At 36.1% G+C, this 15938-nt stretch overlaps 1 protein-coding gene across 11 annotated transcripts in view; it reads right to left on the bottom strand.

Annotated features, from left to right (window-relative positions):
• SOX6 (SRY-box transcription factor 6) overlaps window positions 1-15938 on the bottom strand; it is a 366925-nt gene that overhangs the window by 72351 nt on the left and 278636 nt on the right. The gene's annotated exons all lie outside the window — the stretch shown is intronic.

Raw genomic sequence — 15938 nt, forward strand, 5'->3', positions numbered from 1 at the left:
TAAATGTATTTGTGAAAATACAAATAAGACATTTTGTAGTCACAGATGGAGTTACAAGCCTTCAGTTTTCCCTATATGTTCAGGTGTGTGCATCTAACGAATATAACAGCTAACAGAATGATGTTATCACTTATTCTCATTCCTTCACTTCAGGGTTTTTTTTAACTATTAACACCAGTAATTTTAGTGTCTATCAGTTGCTATTCTAAATATATTGTCAAGGGAAATTTTTATGTGGCCCTAAATTACACTCAATTCCCATCTCCTTATGAGATACATATGCCAGTCTTGCTTCTCTCTCAAGTTGCAAAGTAACAGATACCTTATTTCACCACTGAGCATCTGCTGATTCAGCTCCTTTTAGTGACCAAGAATTTATTCTACTGGTTCAGAAAAAGAAAAATCACTCTCATTGCTTCTACTGCCCTGCTGCAGATAATGGCTAACTCATACCAAAAATAAAAGAATCTCTACACATTTTAGATATTGCAGCTTGTATTGTTGTAGTATTGCAGAGGCAAGATCCCCTTATGCAAAATAACAGCTTTATTTTGTTAAAAGGGTCTAACTTTAAGTGGACCACGGAATATTTATGGCTCTCAGTAGTCCTTTGAAAGAGTTATCTTATGTTTTTATGCCGATCATGGGTCAGAGGTTCAAATCAGCACTTCTTTCTGTCACTCCTTATATGTTTTACTATAATTTACAGCTCAGCAAGAGGACTCATAAAACAAAAGTGTCTATTTTACTTCGGCAACTAATTCTAGCTAATCAAAGCTTTCCAGCAAAACAACCCAGCATGAAACTCTGCATGGAAAATATGCAGAGAACAAAGCGTTTTGTCAAATAACACATCTCGTGATGTAAACACATATGTCTCTTATAGGAAATTTTATCGCTTCCACATTATCGGCACACAAAAGGAGCATTCTTGTCGCAGACCTGGTGCGACTGTGGAGCCATCGTCATTGGAAACAAGAGCCTGATTAGGTTCCCACACAGATATGAATAGATTTTCTTTTTTTAGTGTAATGCTGCCTTTCTTATTTCTTAAACAGACTAGTAATTGTGGCTGTAAAAACAGTGAATTGTGTTTGGACGACATTTGTTTCTTCATATTTTTTTTAGCTACCCAGTGACACCAATTATCCCATATGGTTGTCCTCTTCTGGAAAGTCTGAGTTAATCCACAGCTGTGAAGATGAAGACGCACCCAGCAGGCTCTAAATCTGGTGGGTCTCTTGTCTGCTAGCAAAGTCCACAGTCTGCTGGACAGATGCTAACAGGATCTGTTAAATAAGTCAGCGACAAAGACCCAGACTTCTGCTGGGGAAAATAATTAGCAAAACCATATCAATTCATCATAGAGTTTCATTTCTTGCCTCATCTTTTGAGAAGCAACTTTTCATTACTTGATAGAGAAGAGTCCCAACAGTGGATATAATAGGTCCACTCAAAATATTAATAGACTAAATTATTGCACTGGTATGTGATCTCAAGAAATGATACATCTTTTTTTTCCATCACTTATTCTTGTGTGCTGTGGTTCCTACACTATTATTTTAAGTGTGGTTTTTATTCATCATTGTACAGGCTTTTATTGGGAGAGCCTGAATATTGTCAGCTGTAAAATATCTATGTAAATTTGTAACAGAACCAGAGGTGAAATTACCATGACTAATTTATCTTTAAATGTTATTAACATTTCTTATTCTTGAATAAAAGCATCACAGATAATACATTCTGACCTTAAGGCTCATGCTTATGTTTGGAGAAAAAAAAAAAACAAACAAAACAAACATGAAAAGTGGAATTAGAAGATACCTGCAGCAAGATCCACATTTAGAGACTTACTTGTTCACCCACTTTTCCCAATCGTTACCTGTTTATCATTATGGCCTGACAGCAAATATGTCCAATCCTAAGGTCTCTCTCAGATACACGTAAATTTGGAGAAACGCTGCAGACCTGAACTATGTGCACCAGAGCAATAAAGAACTAACTTGCCTTCAGGCACATGTGCATTAAGGTGATCTTAAGATCACTCCAGTTTTGATTGCAAACTGTTTTTCTCATTCTTTTGACCTCATCCTGCTTCAGCGTAATGAAGTACAAATGACCATCAAAACAACTCGCTTTGCTTTGCTGCCTAAAATACAGGTAACTTTCATTTAGGTATTGTTCCAGAGATCATCCCACTGGATATCAAATGGCTTTGATCTCATTAAATTATGACAATTAAATATAATCTCTCAGAAATTCTCTGTTCACAAGCTGTGAGCAAAGCCACAAAAGAATGTTTAGAGCTCAAATAAATTATCAATCACTGCAAGTAGTTAAGACAATGTATATAATTTGGCACCTGGCAGTTGCCTCTGTAATACTGTATTTGTTTCCCCTTAGGAAAGAAAGCCATTGTTTTATTAGTTTTACACCACCTTGACACGTTTCCAAGATATAATGTCACTTCATCACTCTGCGAGGCTGCTGGGAATTTTTAATGAGACAGCATCAAAATTGTGAAAGAAAAGTTTATTCTCTGCAAAACAATATTAATTCAAATATGTATCCTAAAATTTTTATACAATTAAAGTACAGACATAGGTATCTTATATCATCATAGAATATACGTAACGTTGGCTCTACTGAAATAAAACTACCCAGCTCACAAGTGTTAGAGTCTGTGGTATTTAAATGCGACTTCCTATTTCTTCCAATGTAAATGAGTCAAAAATCTAACCCTGTAAAGTGTTGATACTGGTTCTATGTCCCTTAGAAAGAAAACTATATTTCTGCCACGTCAGAAAATATCAAATGGCAGGCCAAAAACTGACCAAGGGGAACAGTATAACAGCTATGAAAGAAAAAAAAATAAAACAAAATTGAAAGCTTTCTGTAGCAAATACAAAACTCTTGCTTTCTGAAGAGCAATTCCCTTGTGCAGCCACTGACTGGAGGGAGAGGTAAAAATCCTCACTGACTTGGCAGTTGTGTCTTACCTCATTTCACTCTTCCCCTCCCCGTTTGAAACAGACTGAGTGTTGGTCTGCTGAGAATATAATGCTAAGCCACTTTTCCTGTAGAGTTTTTAAACTGGGCCTCTGAGAAAGTGTTTGATACAATTCAGTGACTGAAGTAATACCTTTGTCCATCTGAGCATTAAATGGCCCATTGAAATACAGCTTAGTTAGAAAGAATTTCAGTAAATGGTGCTTTCTAATTTTTTATTATTATTATTCCTCTCCCAACAGATTATAGCCTGGATCTGAAAATGCAGTTCAATCACTTTTGGTTGCCTCTCAGGTCAGGTCTTTAGCCGGTGTTAATTAAACATAACCCCTCTAGAATACTGGAGGTTAAATGAGAGCAACAAACTGGTCGTCTTCAAAATATTACCTCATGCTCTCCAAAAAGCTGTAGTCTGTTTGGGAGGGCCTTAGTTTAAACTCATTGGTTTTAACAATGAAAAATCATTGGGAGGGAGGGGGCATGCTAAATGCTATTTCGCCTGACAGCTAGTAATCACAAAACATTAAACACCTATTTCCAACCAATATACTATGTCTATTGTGTTTAAATAACACACATCATAAAGGAAAGTGCTGCAGCAGACAATTTAGGCTGTAGCAGCACATACAGCACAATTTTCAACTTGATAAAGTGAAACTATAAGGAATCAATGCATAAGTCAGACAGCTTCCGTACCTAATACTCTTCCCTGCAGCTATCAGAAGTTCACATTTTTGTCTCCATTAGGCATAAACATTAGTATACCTTCAATTTCATGTCTTCAATCACATTTTATTGTCTGTTCCATACAATTTGACCAGCCCATGAAACTGGAAAGTAGTTGAAATTGTCTTTTTTCATCTTAATGATTTTAAATGAGAAAGGGAGGTTTTTCTGTAAGCTAATTGTTTACTGCTTTGTAGAAAGTTTCCTAAAGTATTCATAACAATTTTACCATTAAATTAGTTGAAAGAAAGCTTTTTAATACATGGTAATTAGTCTTGTCTTTCTGAACATGACTTTACTGTAAATACTCCTCCTTGACTATCCTTTGTCCCAAGATTCCTTAGAAGAACGCAACCAAGCGATAATTCAGCATTATTGCTGCTTCAGTGAACTAATCGCTTAAAGAGCAGCAAGGACCCTATGTTCACTGCCACAAGGCTCCTACAGCCTCCTGGCCTAAGGCAGGCTTCCCAGCCCAGCAGCATCCAGATGTCAAGAGGAATATCCAGGTCCTGATGCAGCATGCCGCTCCATTCCAGTATGGCCTAAACATCTGTTTCATCTGCTGGCATACAACCTGCTGAATGCACTGAGACTACTGCACAAAGTAAGGAATTGAACGAAGGTGGGACTGGAATACTGCAGTTGCGTAGATTAGTGTAAATATCACTTAAAAAACTCCAAGCAGACACAAAAAAAAATCATACTAAATACTTGGAACCCCAAAAATTGAGCTCGATCATTTGCTGTCTCAATGGATCTCTCTGGACTAAAAATCTAGATGAATAGCAGAAAGGAGAATGTGATAATTCAAAAACACCAAATCTTTCTCCACAATACATGCTTTGCATTTTTTTTCTCCTAATGAGGAAGAAGCCATAACACCTAAGCTTCTCATCTTACTAATTTTAGTCTTTTTATACGGTGTAAGAAAATGACAAAAGAAGAGAAAATATAGAAGTATGTAACACAAATTGCTGCTCGGGGTTATAACAATTGCTCTTCATACAAAATACTTTAAAATGAAGTGACATTGAAGCATTACTGTTTATAATTTCCTATAAATAGTAACTCAGGAGTTCTGAGTTACAATAAGCATCTTTTGTCTAAATAATAGGAACACGTAAACTTTGACATTGTATCCTGAGGCATTACAAAAAGAGCAAGCATTTTTGTTGATCTAGATTGAGTTCTGAGAAGGAATAAAATAATGCTAACTGTTCTCATCTCTTCTACTTTGTGTATCTATTTTCTTCTATCTTTGCTAGCAAAAATAATGGAATAGTTACAAGCTACTGTGCAAATTCTTGGAGTCATTTATGAAAGCATGATCAAAGCCTGAACTGTGAGTGCATCTTTTTCTCACTGTTTTTTATCAAGAGAAGGACCTAACGAGAGGCAGCTTAACTAAGAGTCTTCCTCTGTAATTGCAGAGCTGGAACACTCTCACAGTGCAACCTCCTGGCTGTCTTTTCTGTGGTCAACCTGGAAATCGGGCTCACCTCTCTGTGCCAGGAACCAACAGCACAGAACTAGGCGGGTCTAAATATTTCTCTGTCACATCTCTGCATGGGATGGGCACATGTACCCAGAAACTAGGAAGCATTCCTCAGATCTTCCATTTAAACACACCCTCCATGAACCTGAACAAGTCACCATTTACTTCATACTGCTCAGGAAAAGGACACACTGTTGCTGCATTACTACAGTGCCTGAACAAGGGTCAGTATTAATAAAATCTGCTATTTTAATAAAATATTAGAAATATCAAGAAAGAACAGAATGCAACAACATGTAAAAACTTCATCAAATGCCTACAGCCATTTTCTCTGCAGTAGAACAGCAGAAATAGTGACAGAATCTTTCTCTTGAGCACAAAGATCTGCAATGTCACACTGCTTTCACAGTAATGACATTACTTTCTGATCACATTTCTGTTATTTAACTTGCACAAAAAAGAACACAATCAACTTTTCTTTGTGATTCAGATTATATGCTGTACTACACAACTTGCGAATTGGCAAAATCTCTCTGCCATAATCTGTTTAAAGCTATCATATATTTAATATAAAAGTAAACAGATAAATACCATGTAAGTCCATTTAAGCCTAATTACCTTTGGTAGAAAGCCAGTCACAGCAAAGGACAAATGCATTTTGCTTGAAATGTAATTTTTAGTTTCCAATGGGTAACATTATTCAACAGAATAACAGAAAAAAGTGAAACGTTGAAGATAAATCTTTATGTGATTTTCATGTTTGCTTCTGTTAGAGTCTGCTTTGGGCATTTTTATAGCATAAATTCTACCTCATCAAAATTGTTGATAGCCCTAAAGTTAACAGAGTAACAAGCTCACCTAGGAAATCAAACAAGAATCACGAAGCATAGCTCCAAAGATACCTGCAAACAAAGGCTCTAGTATTTTAAACTCACTCTCCTGTATCCAAGGAAAGCAAATAAGAATCAGTTATTTAAAATAAAAATATAACCAGATCTATCAGGAAAATACAAAAATATAACCAGATGATTGCATTGGAGCACAGTATTCTCATTCACTTTATGCTATCATAATATTACCTTCTTTGTTGACACTGTAAATCAAATTATTCATAAAAAGAATTGGAAATGTTCTCTGATACTCTTTTAGAAGCTCTTCCAAAAAGAAAGTTTTTATTCCTTACTGCTAATACAAAGTATCTTTAACAATAAATATGAGAGCTCTATATGAAGAGCAGTTAACTCACAAATTTAGACAGTTCCACACACTTTACGTGTAGAAATGTGTTCTGGACTAGAGCTAGTGTAAAAAGAAGCAGCTGCTTAAAAAGAAGCTCTGTGATACAGGAAATACAATTATATGATTGAAAAGCAATTAATTACAGTAAGTTTTCTGAACAGGTAATAGCTATCAAAGCTTATCAAACCTTGCATTTCAGAATTCTATTTTTTTTTTTTATGTTAACACGTAGATGGGCTTTATGAGAGAAGTCAAGAGTTTCATTCAATCTCATGTCAGCAGAATTACAAGCAATTATGAATATCTGGTTGTTCAGCTGTGTGAAATGATTTGGTGAATGAGTTTCCTAGTAAGCACATGTCCATGTCACCGGTACAATCGCCAGTAATGTAGACATTTTTAGTTGAAGGGGCCTAAAAACATAACTATTCTCCTAATGCTACAGGGGATAAAATCAGTTTGGGACAGAAGATGTTTGCACAACTGCTGCTTCTAGTGTAGACCACATAGATTTTTGAACTTGGCAGCAGACTGTAAAACAGAGGCATGGCTAAAAGAAAAAGAATCAGGGCATGAAAAAAATAAATGGCAATAAATTTCTTTTCTAGAAATATTTCTTAAGTTTTGGCATAGGTTGGTGAGTTTAGTCACTGTTTGAACATGCAGATAGAGAAATTGTCCAATATACAAATGATAGTATTTCCCTGTGTAGAACTGTACAGACACAAACAAGAAAATTGAACACTCATCTACCACCGCTAATCATACTGAAAGGTAAAAGCACTACAATTAAATTTGCGTAGGCTCCTGTGACCGAGTAACAAGACAACATCCTGATAATAAACAGGTGTAAGTCAGGAAAAAGGAGGAGTCCCATTTAAACTACCTCTCTCAGTTCCCACATCTGAATCCCCACCTTATGAGAAGATGCTGAGGTAGCTCTACAATAAGAGACGAATTTTTGGATGTGCTGCTTGGGGTTTGAAGCCATAATGTTTTCTTACTCTCTTATAAGAGACAGACCGTTCATGTGGTAGCCTGTAGCCATTCTATTATTTTCACTAGCAAGAATGAACAAAAGACAAGGATATAATAAATATATACTGGCTCTACTGATCAGAAGAAGCTTTATCAGTCAGCTGGGACACATCTGGGAAAAAAGTCACTCGGGTGCATCTCCAGCATCCCATTCAATTAACATACCATTAAAAATGGTTTTTTCCCCGTTCAGCCTGCTGCGTTACCTGATAAGTCAACATATTTTAAATGTATATTTAAATGCAGAAAACAGTGAAATGTTTTCTTTGTGAAACAGAAAACAAGCCCAGCTTACAGTATTTTAAAGCATTAGAAATAATCGTGCTTTACAGGCTGTTTAGCAGATCTCTCACGCTGATCTTTTACTGTATATTTAGAACTTTCATGCACCTTCAAGCAAAATTAAATAATTTCCTTAAAGGAAGTGCACACAAAATTATGCAAAACATATTCAAATAGGCTTATAAAAATTACATCTAAAAAAAATTCACATTAGCACCTCAAAACCAGGTAACTGGGAACTTACTATTACAAATTCATTGTAAGTTGATGTATTTTATACAAGTAAATATGAATTTAGCATAAAATCAACATGCTCTCTGAACTGTAGCAGGTGTGATATTTCAGCATCTGGTCCCCAGTGCTGGGACCAGATTAAAATGGTTACAAGGCCTCCTCTTAGCCCTCCTCCAGGTGTTGAAGACTGCAGCACCAGAGATGGCCCATTCTGAATGAATTACTGTGGGTAGTTCATGGTTTACCTAATAAAGCTGTAGACTAGTGGATCCTAGTGACTTGATATCTTTTTTAGAGTGTAGGACAACACGTTGGTCCTTGAAAGGACTTTACCTCTTTCATTTCTCATTCCACTTCCAAAAATATCAGTAGACATGACAACACACTCTCACTATTTCTGCACCTACTACTTCATTTGTAATTCAGGCACTACCAGGAAATGTGCCCTCTATTGTGTTTACTTCACTAGAATTTGTGAATAATTCCTTGAAGTCTTGAATAATCCCTTAATACTGACATTTAAGCATGATGTGGTTTTCTTCCTCTATCCCTTCTCCCCCCAGTCTCTTTTTTTCCAGGACTGATATGCAAGCCTTCTGTTGTGCCCCACAGCCATATGCAGCCTTCATGCTGTCTTAGGAACAGACAGATGATTCCAATACTTTCTGTGATTTAGGACACTTTTCTACTTTCTCAATCATATGGATTCTAAAAACATCACAGACCAAATACACACACATCTTTGAAAAGCAGGGTGTTGGAGGCAATACCATTCATATTTCAACATCTAAAAAGACTCTTTTCAGTGATAGCAATGCCTACACATTGATTTGATGAGTTCTATCTCATCTTCTATGAATTTCCCTTCTTTCTGAATTGAGTCAGTGAGAGGGAATACTTTCTTATTATCAAAGACCCCTCAAAATAAGGCAGGTGATTATATCTTTCTAGTTGACACATTTTTAAGAGAATTCTTCTGCTTCCCTTGAGCATGAGTGCCTGTGTGTGTGTGTAAGTCTACACCTAGAAGCTCTCATCTAAACATTCTTATTCTTAGAACTTCTACTTCTGATGAAAGGTGGGTTATTGAGTTTTCTTTTTCTGTAGCAATTAGGAAAGAATATTGATATAGAAGTGTACTATTTTCCTTTGTCTGTAGATCTGACTTAGTCATTTTTTAATTTAATCTGATTGCTGCTAAGTTCCTAAACATTCAAATACGTTAACACCTTCACAGGAAAAAAAAATGCTTTGTGTTTGTAATTTGTAGCCAAATTAAGCAGCTTGCTCTATGGTTATCAGAAATATAATAAAATTCCAGAAACTTATTCACTTGCAGCTAATTCCTGTAAGGCATATACCATATGCATTTCTAGAAAGCTTGAATGAATTCAAATTGCCAGCTCAGAGTATGCCTCACAGTCAGTCTATTCCCCAAAGAGATGCCACATTTTTAAAAGAGCTTTAAAAAAATTGTTCATCTCCTGACAGCACTCTGTAGTACTGGTGCCTCTGGTGCTCTGTCAGTAAATGCAACAGTAACTTATTTGCTTCTTACTGGCTTCTGAGTGAATACATACTCCAGAGAGGGAACTTTGCAAAGCACAATTATTTTAAAATAGAGCCTGGGCTTTCAGTGAGGTGCAGCCAGTGGTGAAGGCAGGGAGAACGTTGTGTTGATGCTGGGGGCGCTCAGCCTCCTCCAGTCACTTGGGTTCAAGTTTCTCTCTTGATACAGAATGAAGAGACACAAAAACCCTCCTGCAATCCAGGCTGTAAGCGTGACATCCTTTTAAACACAACGAGTTTCATAGTAAGTGAGCTTGTGTCCATGTCATTTATTATCTTAAGGGTAAATTCCCTCTGGAACAGAGCACATTGGCCTGGAAGGCTGCTGTCTACTTGGTAAGATCCAAAGGTGCAAAAGATAAGAATCATGCCAGGAGTCTGATCCATAGCAGCCAGATTGAAAAGTCTTCCCTCTTGGAAGATACGAGCAGGAGCAGCACAGGAGCACTGCCCAAGGCAAAAGAAGAACTGGTCAACTAAAGCGCTCGGAAACAGGGAGCTATGCCAGAATGGGTGACAGTCCAGTGACTAGGGTCCTTCCTGCAACAGGTGGAAACACAAGCCCGGGACTGGACTTAGGCTTGCCACATCCAAGAAAAGTACTAGAACTTTTACCAACTATAGAAACAATCTCCTTCTCAAACGTACCTACAATTTTTTTATTAAATAATGTGACACTGTTCCATCAAGCAAGAATGAAAGTAACAAATATGTGTTGTCTAAAGTAGTCTCTGGAGACGTGGGGCATTAAATGGGTGAGAAAAGGGGCTTGTAGCTGCAATCCTGCTATACCAGGATGATTGTTCTAGCTAATGCTATTATCTGTCTGTTTCTCTGTCCATTTTTACTAACTTCAAGAGAATACAGACATTCCCTCTCATTTTGACCAAAGATGCCATTACTAGGGGAGCTAGGAAAATTTTCCCGACAAATTTCATTAGCATTGATATTTTACTGCAAAATGTCTCAATTTTGATGGTCTGTCTTTTCCTGCTGAAAATCACTTTGCCAGATAATTCAGGGATGAAGGAGTAGGAGAAGATGAAGTATTAAGAAATTCTGCAAAGAAAGGAGGTCATATGGTAAAATACTGTCTCAATGACATCATTTTCATTGATACTACCACTGATATAATTCAACTTGATAACACAGATATTATATACAGAGACATAAACATTCAAGTGGGGAAAGGCACAAGTATAACTATTTCATTGATTTTAATTAAATTTTCCTCAATATCGCAAGGTTGGCATATTTTTAATTTTATTTTTATTAAAGGGCTTGCTTGGTCTTTCAGAGCTCTAATAAAATCTTCCAACCTCTTTCCTTCCTCTGCCACAACCTAAATTTCTACATAAGGACCAAAATATTTAACTTAGTACTTCCACATACTGAAATTTGCACACACTATTCCCTTAATTTAGGTCACTATTCACTGTATCATAATAAGGAATATTCTGTTAAAATATGCCCACCTAGAGCTCAATAGTCTTTGAATGCTAGATAAAATCATTCTATAAGGCTAATGAAGACAGAAACTCTGCCTGTAACAATATTAAGTTTGTTTTCTCTAGTGATTCAAAGAAGTGAGCAATCTGTCAGTAATACATTGAGGGAAATTACTTGTCTTGTAGGAATTCCTGCTGACAGTCAGTCACTCACAGTGCTGACCCAAACATCTACCCGCTGACAAACAAATTACAGTGTCTAACTTCGAAAAGGTAACTAGCTGCTTTTAATTTGCATTGGTCTCATCAAATCTCTTTCACATTTTCCCAATCCCCATTTTTCATTGTGTTAAAGAATATTTTTTTTAAATAAAAAGGAAAACCCCACAGTTTTTGCATCTGAAAAAATTATTGCATCCGAGAGTGTTATGTCAGATAAAACTGTTAAACTGTGTCTAACCAACATTAAGACTGGCAGCCCTGCCAGTGACTGACTGGGTGAGTGAACACATTACTGAGACAGCATTGTAGAAATTAATTTTCTTCAATAAAGTGTTTTTTAAGGCTCATATATTTCACAATCTAAACATATGTCACTGTTTCATAAACAAAATAAATGGATTAAAATAATACATTACCGATATGCTGACACATGGAGATATTTTAATTAGAAATACTTAAGCTGCGTGATATTTAACTGCTATATTTGTTGAAGAGGAGCATGCATCATTTAATAAGACATAAGGCAGGTACATCACTTTGCATGATGTGGTACCAGAGTGAGACCAAATCACCTCCAGTGTGAGCTATCACTATCAGATCACGTTAGCCCCACAAAAAATTGCTTTAAGGTTACAACATACAGAGAAAACTCCATAACAGTAGCAGTCCACTAAAACAACTTTTTCATTGAAATAATAAGTCACCAAGATTCTAGTTCCTGAGAATAATATTTCTTCATAAAAGGCCACATTTAACATCTTAGCTATTTAAAGGCCATATTTACATGACTGTCACATTACATTGGCCTCCTTCCTGAACATTCTTCCTGACTTACTTTAAGGACCAGCACTAAAATAGCTGAGGAAAGCAAATGTCAACTATGTCCTGAAATTTATATGTGTGAGAGAATTGGAATAAGTAGAAATGTAATATATTGTTTACTGTACCAAGTGCCCTCTGTTCTCTAAAGGTCAAAAGCATTGTAACCTTAGAGTTACAGTTTCTGATTATTCCCAGAGTTAAATACATTATCAAAATTAATGGTTCAAACCCCTCAACCTTCAGATATATGAGTATTCATGCCTCCATCTGCTGAACTGTTCAACTAAAAATAGCATTCTTTGGCCTTCCCTCAACTAATATTGTGCCCGTGAGGCAGGCTGTGCAATGCTTCAGCAGCGCACTGGATTCACACCCAGTAGTACAAAAAAAAGGTCATTTACTTTTTCTGCAATTAGAAGAGAGTATGAAGGAGTAGCATGAGATGGAAAGGGGAAAAGGAAATAGAAAAATATATGTTTAGTTAAAATTTACCTTTTTTAATGGATTATAGAAACTTCAGGCTTCAAAAACACAGCTGCAACTATAGTTAAGACCTGCCAAGGTTCATTAGTATTATAAGTGATAAATTTAGAAGGACAAATTACACAAATAGTTTGGGGAAAGAGTCATGGACGAAAGGTTTTTGTTTTGCTTTTTTTTCCTAGAGCTCACTTTGTTTAGGAATAACTCTAGTTAGCGTCATTGTAGTGCCTCCATTTCTATCAACAGTTTATCAGTCCTGGTTGAGAGAGATGCAACATTTCCTTATTTACTGCATAGACTACTTTGTAGACATAGCTAAGAATGAAGGCAGGTTTTTTTAAACACTAAAGAACATATAGTAACATTCCTTGTTTGAAAAGACATATAGGTGCAATTTCTGTTATTACTGGGACTTCCCAGTAACTAGATTACTTCTACCAGCATGAGAGCTGGGAAAACCCACTACATGAGCAAGTTCACTCATTTAGCAAGATTACCAGGCTAACATATTCAGAAGCACGTCATTTCACTACAATCATTTGACAATTAGGGAAAAAAAAAAAAACAGGAAATAGGAAAGGAGACAAATTCCAGAGAAGGTGGATATAAAAATGAAGGGTAAAGGGAAAACTATGGGCAGGTTTTACTGCTCACACTGGTTATTTAAAACAACATGTTTTTGTTACACACACGCATCAGAACTGGTTCAAACACAACTATTCATACCTGCTACAGGTGTTTTTTGTGACATATCTGTAAACTATCTAGCAAAAGTTTCAATTGACGGGATTCACTCAAAGTTGCTTGAAGGTGGAATAGTGAACAGATGCATGGTCCTTCTTAGATCATACCTAGAGAACTGTTCCCTCATCAGCAAGACCTTCCCTCATACCAAGAGTTCTAACAAGACTTGGTCCTATCACATATATTATTTAAATTTTGGTCAAGTTGCTTAGAAAACTGCTGAGATGCAGATATCTATCAATGGGAAGTGTGGAACACAGAGTTTTAAGTCTTTTTGTCAACAATATCATCAATGCCACCCTCATGAGACCAGCATACCAATAAAAACAGCCTATCTGATGTCAACACAAAACAGAATAATCCATCACTTTGGGAACATGGACTGGCGTTACTACTTTCAGGATACTCAAAGCTACAAGATCACATTAATGGTATTTTATGACTAGTTGATCACTGTGATGTAAAAATCTTTAGAGTAGATGAGTCAAACAGGTTTGATGCTGAAGGGGAACTTTTTTTTTTTTTTTTTTATGCAAGGACCATGAGAGTGAAGCTTGTTACTTGATAAATCCCTAGATATTATTTCGGTAAAGTTTTTTAGCTCACAGAGGTATATAATACACTGGTGGACACAAACATATAAATCAGTGAAAATAAATTTTGATATTTTTGTGTTAAATAGTTGAATAAGATGAGTGAATCACAAATTGCCCACTGGAGAAACATCCTCTGTGGAATAATTGCTATCATTATATGATATACTGGTGAGTATATTGTGTTCTGTGCTATTAGATTCAGAGCTTCCATAAAAGTTGTCCTAACACATCAAAAGATGAGAACACAAAATTGCTGCTAGTTCCTACCTGATCATCCTGAAAAAATATAAGTGAAAAGGAGAGACTTTAAACTGAAATAGACAGAAATTCCACTCCAGTTGGATATGGATTCTGGAATATAATTTTGGAACTAATAATAAAGCCTTGGTAAAGTTGAAATGTTAGAACTACTGCAAAGCTTTTTAATTGAAATAGCCTTCATTCTCCAAGTTCCCCAAACATAGACATCACACACACACTCACATGTAGAAACAAAACCAAACCTGCAAATGAATTAGCTATTTATCCCACTGGCTGAAAGGAACAGAGATTAGTTTTGTGATCAGTATTTTTAAGCACTTGGGAAATACTTAGATGCCATGGACACAGCAGTCATGTAAATAAATAAGTGGGTGGGGTGCATGGAAGAAAGGAAGCAAAACAGAGAAAGAGGTAAGGGAAGCAAAGATGGGTAAAATAAGCTGAAATGCTACACCCCTAACAGTCTTTGTGAGGTATCAGGTATAACAACAAATTCCCCCAACAAACACACCTAAATAAGTGTTCATTTATGGAACATCTAGTGAATTTACACAAATATAATATTAATAATAGGATTACGTAAAATTCAGTTAGGCCAATTTGACAATTACATGAGCAGGTATCAACTGAAGGCTAAGTACTCTAGTACTTAAGCTCTTATGACCATGAAACTGAAATCCTAAAAAGGTGAAATTCAAACAAAGTAGAAACAAAAAAAAAATCTCTCTTACAACAAATATATCAGAAGGGCAATTCTTGTCCCTCTAGCATTCAAATATTTCTGAATCTATTAGCACCAGTTTCTTTACTGGTTATTGTCTTTTTTGCTCATTGCATTTAACAGCTCAGTCCATTATTTCTGCAAATAAATAAAATTGCACCACGTTGCAGGTTCTGATCATAGATGATGTGCAAATAGATCTGTGAGTCAACCTACAAAAGGATCTTTGAAAAGAAAAGAATCAGTAAGGTCTGTGGTTTAGATTCCATTCTGTTGCAGTTGAACAGTTTTCATATTTTCCTGCCTTAGTCCTGAATAAGGGGTTTTTTTTATTGGATTTTAAAGGTAGCAAAAATAGTCTCTCTGTTTACAAAGTTAACTTCTGAATTTTTTTCTCAGCTAACGCTAATGAACCTTTTGTATTTAAATACAGCTTTTCAAAGGATATCTGCTATTTTTCCTCTTGAAAAACTCCTCTTTGCTTTGAAGCCTGTCCAATGTACAGCATTAAAATAATACTATCATGACCCAAAAGAATTTTTGGGAGATCCCTCCCTGCAGTATCAAGTTATTCTGTTTTCAAGTTTTGATTGTGTATTATGTCACACATAAGCTCAAGGAATCTTTTCCACCAGTTCTGGATCATCAGTGAATAGCAAGTTCTGGTCCCACTTTATCGTAAGTTAACTTGGCAAGAAGAATATCAGCACTGGGTAAACATGAGAGGGTTTTTAATTTGCTTTGGTCCCTCTGGAAAATGAAATAATTGCAGAAGGGTAAGCAAAGTAGATATTTGGATATTAACGTGGTGGTACTCTGCTACTCTAGGCACAATTTATTCCTTCCATCACATCTGAACCCAGCTCTATTCTAGCTCAAACAGGGGTTTCAAAGGTTTGCTTGCAAATAGTTACATGCATCTTTAATGGCCCTTCCTCTCATGTTCACTGTCACTTCCTTTCCACACACTTTAACTCTGAAAGCTTTTGACTGTTTCTTCATTATTTATGATATTGTTGTGTCTTTTCTTGTGAAATTAAAAACTT

The sequence above is a fragment of the Colius striatus genome, chromosome 7, assembly GCF_028858725.1.
Source record: "Colius striatus isolate bColStr4 chromosome 7, bColStr4.1.hap1, whole genome shotgun sequence".
Classification (NCBI taxonomy): Eukaryota; Metazoa; Chordata; class Aves; order Coliiformes; family Coliidae; genus Colius; species Colius striatus.